The following is a 12,334-nucleotide window of genomic DNA, read 5'->3' on the forward strand; positions in this document are numbered from 1 at the left end:
CAGAGCTGTTCAGGCAGTGCGAGGTCTCTTTAAATCAGAGAGCCTGCGCTGCCGCCAGGAGAAGCTGCCGCCTGCTGCTCGCTCTGCCCTGACGGAATCTGGCTGACTCGCGATTAGACAGTGAGTCGCGCGGGGCAGGAGCTGGGCACATTGTGTGGAATCTGGCTGGCACAGACACACAGGGGTGACTGAGGTGGTGGGGGGGAAATGTTTGATAAAGTAGTGGGGGATGTCTGGTGAAGGTGGGAGGGGGGAGAGAGACTAAATAATCCACTGTCCACTGGCACAGGGTAGTGGGATCACTTAAAATGACACAGGGGGATCAGAGGTGGGAATCAAAATGACACAGGAGGATCAGAAGGGGGTACTAAAATGGTAATCCCCCCCCCCCCCCCTCTGATTCTCTTGTGCCATTTTGATTCCCCCCTCTGATCCCCATGTGTCATGGAAAATAAGACATCCCCTGAAAATAAGACCTAGCGCATTTTTGGGAACAAAAATTTATATAAGACACTGTCTTATTTTCGGGGAAACAGGGTATGAATGCAGCATCCTGGGAGTCTTAGCTTCACCACAGCTGGAGTGCCAGAGGTTAGCCATCACTGGAGTAGTATGTCTGAGGTAAACATTCCCACTGTATATATAGAATAGAGCAGTATGTCTGAGGTGAGCAATGTCACTGTATATAGAATAGAGTAGTATGATTAAGGTATATGACACCAATGTATAGAAAATAGAGTAGTATATCTGAGATATACAACCCCACTGTACATATATACACTCACCTAAAGAATTATTAGGAACACCTGTTCTATTTCTCATTAATGCAATTATCTAGTCAACCAATCACATGGCAGTTGCTTCAATGCATTTAGGGGTGTGGTCCTGGTCAAGACAATCTCCTGAACTCCAAACTGAATGTCAGAATGGGAAAGAAAGGTGATTTAAGCAATTTTGAGCGTGGCATGGTTGTTGGTGGCACGGGAGCTTCGTGCCCTGGATGTGCATCCCTAAAATCTCCATCAACTGCAAGATGCTATCCTATCAATATGGGCCAACATTTCTAAAGAATGCTATCAGCACCTTGTTCAATCAATGCCACGTAGAATTAAGGCAGTTCTGAAGGCAAAAGGGGGTCCAACACCGTATTAGTATGGTGTTCCTAATAATTCTTTAGGTGAGTGTAGAATAGAGTAGTTTGATGTAAATGACACCACTGTATATAGAATAGAGTAGTATGATTGAGGTATATGACACCACTGTATATAGAATAGAGTAGTATGATTGAGGTATACAACGGACGCCGCTGTTTATAGAATAGTATGTCTGAGGTGAAAGATGCCACTGTATATAGAAAAGCTTAGTATGTCTGAGATACACGACGGACACCACTGTATATAGAATCGAGCTGTATCTTTGAGGTATACAACACTTCTGCATATAGAATTGATCATTATGTCTGAGGTATATGATGGACATTACTGTAAATAGAATAAAGTAATATATTTAAGGTAAATGATCCCACTGTATATATAATAGAATAGTATGTCTGATGTATATAACAGCACTATATATAGAATAGAGGTGTATGTCTGAGGTATATGATGGACGCCACTGTATATAGAATAAAGTAGTATGTCTCAGGTATATGACACCACTGTATATAGAATAGAGTTGTATGTCTGAGGCATATGACACCACTGTATATAGAATAGAGTAGTATGTCTGAGGTATATGATCCCACTGTATATAGAATAGAGTAGTATGTCTGAGGTATATGATCCCACTGTATATAGAATAGAGTAGTATGTCTGAGGTATATGACACCACTGTATATAGAATAGAGTAGTATGTCTGAGGTATATGATGGATGCCACTGTATATAGAATAAAGTAGTATGTCTGAGGTATATGACACCACTGTATATAGAATAGAGTAGTATGTCTGAGGTATATGATGGACGCCACTGTATATAGAATAAAGTAGTATGTCTCAGGTATATGACACCACTGTATATAGAATAGAGTTGTATGTCTGAGGTATATGATGGACGCCACTGTATATAGAATAAAGTAGTATGTCTCAGGTATATAACACCACTGTATATAGAATAAAGTAGCCACTGCATATAGAATAAAGTAGTATGTCTCAGGTATATAACACCACTGTATATAGAATAAAGTAGCCACTGTATATAGAATAAAGTAGTATGTCTCAGGTATATAACACCACTGTATATAGAATAGAGTTGTATGTCTGAGGTATATGATGGACGCCACTGTATATAGAATAAAGTAGTATGTCTCAGGTATATGACACCACTGTATATAGAATAGAGTAGTATGTCTGAGGTATATGATGGATGCCACTGTATATAGAATAGAGTAGTATGTCTGAGGTATATGATGGACGCCACTGTATATAGAATAAAGTAGTATGTCTCAGGTATATGACACCACTGTATATAGAATAGAGTAGTATGTCTGAGGTATATGATGGATGCCACTGTATATAGAATAGAGTAGTATGTCTGAGGTATATGATGGACGCCACTGTATATAGAATAAAGTAGTATGTCTCAGGTATATGACACCACTGTATATAGAATAGAGTAGTATGTCTGAGGTATATGATGGACGCCACTGTATATAGAATAAAGTAGTATGTCTCAGGTATATGACACCACTGTATATAGAATAGAGTTGTATGTCTGAGGTATATGATGGACGCCACTGTATATAGAATAAAGTAGTATGTCTCAGGTATATGACACCACTGTATATAGAATAGAGTAGTATGTCTGAGGTATATGATGGATGCCACTGTATATAGAATAGAGTAGTATGTCTGAGGTATATGATGGACGCCACTGTATATAGAATAAAGTAGTATGTCTCAGGTATATGACACCACTGTATATAGAATAGAGTAGTATGTCTGAGGTATATGATGGATGCCACTGTATATAGAATAGAGTAGTATGTCTGAGGTATATGATGGACGCCACTGTATATAGAATAAAGTAGTATGTCTCAGGTATATGACACCACTGTATATAGAATAGAGTTGTATGTCTGAGGTATATGATGGACGCCACTGTATATAGAATAAAGTAGTATGTCTCAGGTATATGACACCACTGTATATAGAATAGAGTAGTATGTCTGAGGTATATGATGGATGCCACTGTATATAGAATAGAGTAGTATGTCTGAGGTATATGATGGACGCCACTGTATATAGAATAAAGTAGTATGTCTCAGGTATATGACACCACTGTATATAGAATAGAGTAGTATGTCTGAGGTATATGATGGATGCCACTGTATATAGAATAGAGTAGTATGTCTGAGGTATATGATGGATGCCACTGTATATAGAATAAAGTAGTATGTCTCAGGTATATGACACCACTGTATATAGAATAGAGTTGTATGTCTGAGGTATATGATGGACGCCACTGTATATAGAATAAAGTAGTATGTCTCAGGTATATAACACCACTGTATATAGAATAAAGTAGCCACTGCATATAGAATAAAGTAGTATGTCTCAGGTATATAACACCACTGTATATAGAATAAAGTAGCCACTGTATATAGAATAAAGTAGTATGTCTCAGGTATATAACACCACTGTATATAGAATAGAGTTGTATGTCTGAGGTATATGATGGACGCCACTGTATATAGAATAGAGTAGTATGTCTCAGGTATATAACACCACTGTATATAGAATAAAGTAGCCACTGCATATAGAATAAAGTAGTATGTCTCAGGTATATAACACCACTGTATATAGAATAAAGTAGCCACTGTATATAGAATAAAGTAGTATGTCTCAGGTATATGACACCACTGTATATAGAAAAGAGTAGTATGTCTGAGGTAAATGATCCCACTGTATTTAGAATAGACTAGTATGTCTGATGTATATAACAGCACTGTATATAGAATAGACTAGTATGTCTGATGTATATAACAGCACTGTATATAGAATAGAGTTGTATATCTGAGGCATATGATGGGCGAAAAGAATTCCACGGCACCTCCAAGGCGTAAAATAGTAACAGACTTTATTCACCAGACCTGCAACATTTCGATTTGCTTCCTGGGATCTTTCTCAAGCAGTCACTGCTTGAGATCGATCCCAGGAATCGGATCGAAACGTTGCGGGTCTGGTGAATAAAGTCTGTTACTATTTTACGCCTTGGAGGTGCCGTGGAATTCTTCTCGCTTAGTATTTGAAGGGGGATCGTCTTCACAGCCGCTCGCACTCCGCTTGTACTTTATCTACAGCTGTGCTGCCCAATCTTCATATTTTTTCTGAGGCATATGATGGACCCCACTGTATATAGAATAGAGTAGTATGTCTGAGGTAAATGACACCACTGTATATAGAATAGAGTAGTATGTCTGAGGTATATGACACCACTGTATATAGAATAGAGTAGTATTTCTGAGGTAAATGACACCACTGTATATAGAATAGAGTAGTATTTCTGAGGTAAATGACACCACTGTATATAGAATAGAGTAGTATGTCTGAGGTAAATGACACCACTGTATATAGAATAGAGTAGTATGTCTGAGGTATATGACACCACTGTATATAGAATAGAGTAGTATGTCTGAGGTAAATGACACCACTGTATATAGAATAGAGTAGTATGTCTGAGGTAAATGACACCACTGTATATAGAATAGAGTAGTATTTCTGAGGTAAATGACACCACTGTATATAGAATAGAGTAGTATGTCTCAGGTATATGACACCACTGTATATAGAATAGAGTAGTATGTCTGAGGTATATGATGCACGCGGCACTGTGTATAGAATAAAGTAGTATGTCTGGGGTAAATGATCCCACTGTATATAGAATAGATAGTATGTCTGTACGATGGACACCGCAGTATGTAGAATAGAATAGCTGAGTATGGTATTCTTTTGAGCAAAAAACAAAACAAAACGTATTCCACTCCCAAAATAACCCTCTTTTGGCCTCCATCATGTGAATGGATGTGTTTAAGGTACACACTGGATGCTTTCTCAGTGTATGGCCAGTTTCCCATCTGCCGCTCAGCTCTCCAGCACTCTGTTCCGGCAGAGAATGCTGGGAATCGGAGGAAAAATGTTGCGTGCAGTTTTTTGTCTGGGTGAATCTCAGCATTTTTGCCTGGAAGTGGCCAGATCGCCGCCGGATCCAATTATAGTCAAAGGGGTCTTGCGGCAAGACGCCACTGTCTGGCATTGCCGGATCTGGAGAACTCCAGCAGGAACAACCTGCATGAGAGCTGTGCTGCACATGTAAAACTAGCCTATATGTTAAACGTATATTACAAATGCAGTGTGTACACCCTTATGGGCCTGGTGGTGACTGCTCCCTCTGCATCCCCTACATCTATACGTACTCTCAAGGACTGCTCCAATATATGCCATTTTACACAGTTTGAGACTGTAGACGACTGGTTAGCAGTGGATAGCGGTGTCACAGGAGCCGCAGAGGTAATGGAATCTGCACCCCCTCAATTAGACATTTTGTGATCCAATTTAGTGAGTCGGATTCTGGGTTGTCTCCGTGGCTATTGTGTGACTGAAAAGCCTGCTATTCACAGTAGGTGGACAATAAACAGAGGCTCTCTGTTCACAATAAAGAAGTGGGTACAGGGCCTTGGCTGGGACTATAGGACAGCATTTTACTCTATTGAAAACGATTATCTTGCTTGCAAACTTCATTGTCACAATTGAATTTATGAGCTGAGGAAGATCTGAACTATTATACCTTAAAAAGGGGGCATTATTTACGCCTCGACTTACTGTAACCATAAGGAGGCCAGTGCTAAAGGTCTTATCGCTGTCTGACATTGTTTTGGTCATTTTGCAGATTTAAATATAAGGTCACTCATAACCTACTTCATAATAAGTCAGAAATGACCTAGATTAAGAGTTGTCATGACCAAATCTAGATGTTTATACGCTGTATATACCTATGATGAGCATTGTACCCTTTGTGAATTGGCGTCATGTGATAAAAGAGCATGGAAGTTTCGGGCAGTTCATATATCTTGCGGCTTCTGTGTCCAACCCTACAGGGCATGTAAAGTATTGGAGTAGCATGACGAAATACGAGGAACTGCTTTAGGCATTTTCCAAGGTTTAACAAAATTACCAGTCATTGTAAGTCTGGACGGATCCGTTTGCCTCCGCACGGCCAGGCGGACACCCGAACGCTGCAAGCTGCGTTCAGGTGTCCGCCTGCTGAGCGGAGCGGAGGACAAACGGAGCCAGACTGATGCATTCTGAGCGGATCCGCATCCATTCAGAATGCATTAGGGCTGGACGGATCCGTTCGGGGCCGCTTGTGAGAGCCTTCAAACGGAACTCACAAGCGGAGCCCCGAACGCTAGTGTGAAAGTCGCCTAAGCTGGAGATGGGTTCAAATAACACCATTTTCCAAAAAGCTTGGGTTCAAAAGGATTCAACGGACGCCATCCGTGTTTTGCCGATCCGCAATTTGCGGACCGCAAAACACACAACGGTTGTCTGCATGTAGCCTACGTCTGACACACCACTGCTGCAGTCAGAAAATGGCTTCCATGTAGCATCACAAAACATCATAGCTGCAATATTTTTAACATGTTCTGTTGTGGTACTACAGAACTATCCATATGGGGTAGTGGTAAAAAAAAACATTCTTAGTTTTTTAACACCTACCCAGTTTACTCACAATTGTAAAGGCTACGGACACTTTTGCACTGAATTGCTTTTATGGTTCATTTGTTTCATAAATACAAAATTTCAAACTATGAATACAAACTTTCTAAATGGTCTCCATAAAAAAAATTCCTCCCATTTTGCAGAGTATATGTAAGTCCTTCATCTAGCTCATAGTGCTGCTGAATCTGACATAATCCATCAGTATGAGGCCTCATGTACACGGCCATTGTGCGGCTGTTACGTGCATTGGGGACCGCAATTTGCAGTCCCCACTCCACGGGCAACGTCCGTGCAGCGGCCGGGACGGATCGAGACCCATTCAACTTGAATGGGTCCGTGATCCTTCTGCACCGCAAAAAAATAGAACATGTTTTATTTTTTTGCGGTGCGGAGGCATGGACAGAAGCACCACAGAAGCACTCCGTAGTGCTTCCATGGGGTTCTGTGCCTCCGTTCCGCACCGCAGCTCCAGATTGCAGACCCATTCAAGTGAATGGGTCCGTATCCGTGATGCGGGGAGCACATGGCCGCTGGTCGCATATTGTGGGCCCGCTGTTTGAGGGCTGCAATATAGCCACGGCGGGGCAACGGCCGTGTGCATGAGTCCTTATGTTCCTGCTTCTGAAGGCTCTCTCTGCTCTCCCCCTACGTTCTCCCAGTGTTGTGCTGTACTATACTGCCCGATGTTCAGGCAGTGCAAGTGCCGATGGATGATAACACATCTGTGCCTGTTGTATCGGCCTAATTACACAGGCTGATGCAAACTGAATGTACGATTGGTCCACAGTCCTTCCTTCCTTATTCAGTTCTATTGATTATTGGCAGCACATCCTTGATTACACAGGAAGATTTGCTGCTGATAATCATGCATCTTTCATCATGACTAGGGATGAAAGAATCGACTTCGGGTGAAACATCCAAAGTCGATTCACATAAAAATTTGGTCCAATACTGTACAGAGCGAGCACTCCGCATAGTATTAGAATGTATTGGCTCAGATGAGCCGAAGTTATTACTTTGCAAAGTCTTGCGTGACTTTGCGTAATAATTTCATAGATTAATTTTTACTGTAAAAAAACATTTCCCAAACTCGGGTTCGGTTCCAAGGTACCACTTGGAACCGAACCCGAGTTCTGGAAATGTTTTTTTTACAGTAAAAATGACCGTAATCTATGAAGTTATTATGCAAAGTCACGCGAGACTTTGCAAAGTAATAACTTCGGCTCATCTGAGCCAATACATTCTAATACAGAACGGAGCACTCGCTCCGTACAGTATTGTACCGAAGTTTTATGCGAATCGACTTCGGATGTTTTCATCTGAAGTCGATTCGCTCATCCCTAATCACGACAAAATATGCCCATCAGCAGACAAATGAGCATTCGCTCGTTCATGGGTTGAGAGGATGCTTGATTATATGGGCCAGTTATTGTGAACAGTCTTCCCATGAACACTCGTTCATGATAATCGGCTCAAAAATGGTTTTACAGACGTATGTGGAGAGGGGGTGAGGATCTGAGGAGTGCACATCACACAGGCTGTAGAGAGGAGCGTACAGGGAAGGGAATTTATAGGAGGAAGATGGCAACATTCTAAATATAGAGGTCCAGCATGTATTACTGGGAGGGACTGATCCACATGAGAACAGTCTGAAAGTAGGACAGGCTACAAACTGAATATCAGGGGGACTAAAGATAAATGAAGGAATGAAGATTGCAGACTGAAAGTTAAAGAAGCACTCCCACAAAAATCTTTATTCTCTGGTCTATTAGAAATGTACATGATGTAAACTGTAGTGAAGGTAATCTTCTTACTAATGACTGTATTTGTGAGTTATAACCTCCCTTGTGATCCTCAGCTGTGTCATGTGATCAACACTCAGATCTCCAACTGACACAGGACAGGAAGTCAGTTACTTCTCTATTCATTCCTATGAGACTGACATTGAGGCTCCCATAGGAATACATAGAGAAACTGGAACTTGCCTCCTGTACACACATAAGATGCTATGTTATTTGGAGAGTCAGAGTGTTTGTCACATGACACAGCTGAGGATCAGAAGGAAGGTTATAACTCATAAATACAGTCACTGGTAAGGTCACCTTCATACAGTTTACATCATGTACCTTTCTAAGGTTAGAGAATAACATTTTTCGTGGGAGTGCTTCTTTAATGCAACATTTATTACTCAAGGTAAAGCTGTGTTTGACTTTTCCATTATTATTTTACATCAGAAGAGCAGAAAAACTGAAAGAAAATCTGTCCATTTTAATCCCCACTTGTTTTAATGGGTGCTTTTTTACATCAGTTATGCTCCTTTAATGTCCACTCTTGTCAATGGATGATGGATAGAAATGGATGGTGTTCTGTTTGTATCCATCATTCAGTCCGTGTAACAGATTAGGTTTTTCTCTGCTTTTCTGTTCCTCTGATGGAACAGAATAATGGAAATGTCAATGCAGGTGTGAACAAGCGCTAACCACTAAGGCTACTTTCACACTCGCGTTTGGTGCAGATCCGTCATGGATCTGCACAGACGGATCCGCACCGATAATACAACCGCATGCATCCGTTCAGAAAGGATCCGTTTGCATTATCTTTAACATTGCCAAAACGGATCCGTCTTGAACACCACTGAAAGTCAATGGGGGCGGATCCGTTTTCTATTGTGCTATATTGTGTCAGTGAAAACAGATCCATCCCTATTGACTTACATTGTGCCTTCGCATCGTCAAACGCTTGCAGCGTTTTGGTGTCCGCCTCCAGAGCGGAATGGAGGCAGATCGGAGGCAAACTGATGCCTTCTGAGCGGATCCTTATCCATTCAGAATGCATTAGGGCAAAACTGATCAGTTTTGGACCGCTTGTGAGAGCCCTGAACGGATCTCACAAATGGAAACCAAAACGCCAGTGTGAAAATAGCCTAATATATGGAAAAATCATTTTTCCATGTCAAAGGTGTACTTGGACTATACGTCTGTACAGCTTTTAAAACAAAGAACTGTATTTTATTACAGTGGGCATCAATCAGCGTCCATACCACACCGTAAGGCTGCAGCCTCATGGGAACTTTGGCTATGACACACCTCGGACAGCCATAGGATTGCAGTGTAGCATTACAATTCATGGCAAGTAATCACAACTGATGTAAGAGAATAAAGTGGCATCGTGACCCAAAAGTTGCCGTGACTCCAGATGCAAGAAATCCAGCAGTTTGAAGGATTTTCTCACAGTACGTGCGGGACAGTACCCTCACTGCAGAAGGGTATACCTTGTCTCACTTGTAAGTGCCCACAAACATTTATTACAGTACATTTTGTAGTCATTAGTAACATTTAGAAATGAATATGTCAATTCTCCAAATTCTCAACATTTGCCATACTTTGTTCTGTTATCTGCCCAATTTCAGCATTTTAATTCTCAGCTGACTATAAATTTTAGCATCTTCTCACAATAAAACACTGGTCCATGTTTTCATAGTGAGAGTCCAAAAGAGAAATGCTGGTCTCAGAGGGGCACTGGTGCTGATATTACTTAGGGAACCATACTATCTCAACCGTAGAAAGCAAAGAGCCAAGCTTGGGCCACCTTTTTCCCGCTCTGCTTCTTCTATTATTATCAGAGCAAAAATGTCCCTTTAACTCTACATTAGATGGCTCTGGTTATATGTACTCCTGTGTCCTGCACTGTTCTTCAGCAAATAAGGATGTATTCACCTTCCTTGCCTTCAAGACTGTAGAGCTGCATCTACAACATGTTTCTTCATACTACTTCCCATGCACTGGTGACCAGGGATCAAATCTTTTTCTGCATGGGTTTTGTACGTTCGCCAATATTCATGTGAGTCTCCTTTAAACATTTATACCTCTAAATATTTATTTGGCTTCCTATTAAATTAACCGAGGTGTGTGACTGAGATATTAGATAGTAAGCCTAACAGACATCAAATTTGATATAGTTGGTACAGTAATGTGGAATATGTTGGTACTATATACATAACGGGTAATAATTGTATTGTTTTGTTTTTATAGCTCCTTATACAACATATACTGTGATGTAACTAGAGTTCTATAGGTCCCAGGGTAAATCTTGGACCTGGGCTCCCCTCATTATACCCAAACAGATTATGGCCCACTTCTATGTACCATTTATGCATTTGTTCATGCATCCTCCACCCTTGCTACTCTGCAGATCATATAAGCCAAAATAGTACAATTAATTCCATTGACTCATGGGTGAAATCTTCTCTAAATGTAGTTGTTTACTTTTCCTGTCCTTCTCCATCTGGACCAGACCACCATGAAGACTTCTTCCAACCATGACTGAAATGGACATCCTTAGCTGCTTGTTTTTCCTACATCTGCGCAAACTTGCCATCCATAGTGGCCTAGGAATAATAGAACTCCAGACTGTAAAAAAGTATATATACAGTAAAAATACCTCATTTTCTGCCCCAAAGAGTAATCTTCACACAGATATAATGTCCCCACCCAGTAATAGTGGATCTTTAAGCGCCTACTTTGTGCCAGCGCACGGTAATAAAGCCCTTTTCTGTTTCCTATGCAATATTTTCCCCATTTGTGACCCCCACAGTTGTAGAATCCCCCTCCTATCACCTTACAGTAGAAATGCCCCCCATTGTGCTTTGCACAGTAATGCCTCCCTTTTTGCTCCTCCAAACAGTAGTAGTCTTGGAGTCCAAAATAAACCCTGAAGCTCACTTAACACCTTGATGGGCGTCTGGGTCCTCTTCGTGTCTCTGCTGTCCATGACACGATGCAGGTGGCACAGTGATGTCACTGCAACAGGATGCTGAAGTCCTCACTGTGATTCGGACCTCTCACATATGTCACAGGACTACAGCAACCCACTGCCTATGAAAGCCACCAATGGGGGAACACTTTCTGGTCCATCATAGATTTCAAGGGGATTCATGTCCTGGGAACATGGATACAGTTTAACGCATTGCTTCCCCTTTGGGGCCCCATGCTAGTGATACCACTGGAGGGCCGCTTCCCATTGGGACCTGGGCCATTGGTTAGTACAGTTTTTCAGTACGAGTTCCAGCTATGACTTAGATAAGAACATGAAATGTGCAGCCCTGAGATCTCCGTTCACTGTTTCAGCCCTGAAAGTAAATGTTTTGTTACTAGACAACTGACAGAGAGGGAAGTGATAGTTTTTCTTGTTTTGGAGGATTATGCAATTCTTCCTGACAAGGTGAAGATGTTGCATATTTGAATGATAATGCAAAACCGGCTCATATTTGCTGCTATAGCAACAGTGGCGTGCTGCTAGCTACGGGAGAGCGCGCGCTGTCATCCTGCCACAGTGCTCATTTCACTTCTTATTCCAATGATTGTAGTTAGGCTTGAAGAATAAAATATTACTTCAATGTAATTTGTACGTAGAAAAAAATGTAATCTATGAGGTATTCTAAAACATTGCTAACCACAAAAATCCATATATACTGTAGCAGAGCTGAGTTTTCATCTGCTGTTTTATTATGTATCGCAGGTACACCTATAAATCTGATATTTGATCGGGCCAATTTCAATAAATCTAAAAATGTTTCTATCATAACTCCTTCATATCCACTAGTGGATGGGAGAAAACG

General features: G+C 41.1%; 1 protein-coding gene across 1 annotated transcript in view; it reads left to right on the forward strand.

Moving 5' to 3' along the window:
* KBTBD11 (kelch repeat and BTB domain containing 11) overlaps nucleotides 1–12,334 on the forward strand; it is a 42,066-nt gene that overhangs the window by 18,278 nt on the left and 11,454 nt on the right. The gene's annotated exons all lie outside the window — the stretch shown is intronic.

The sequence above is a fragment of the Bufo bufo genome, chromosome 4, assembly GCF_905171765.1.
Source record: "Bufo bufo chromosome 4, aBufBuf1.1, whole genome shotgun sequence".
Classification (NCBI taxonomy): Eukaryota; Metazoa; Chordata; class Amphibia; order Anura; family Bufonidae; genus Bufo; species Bufo bufo.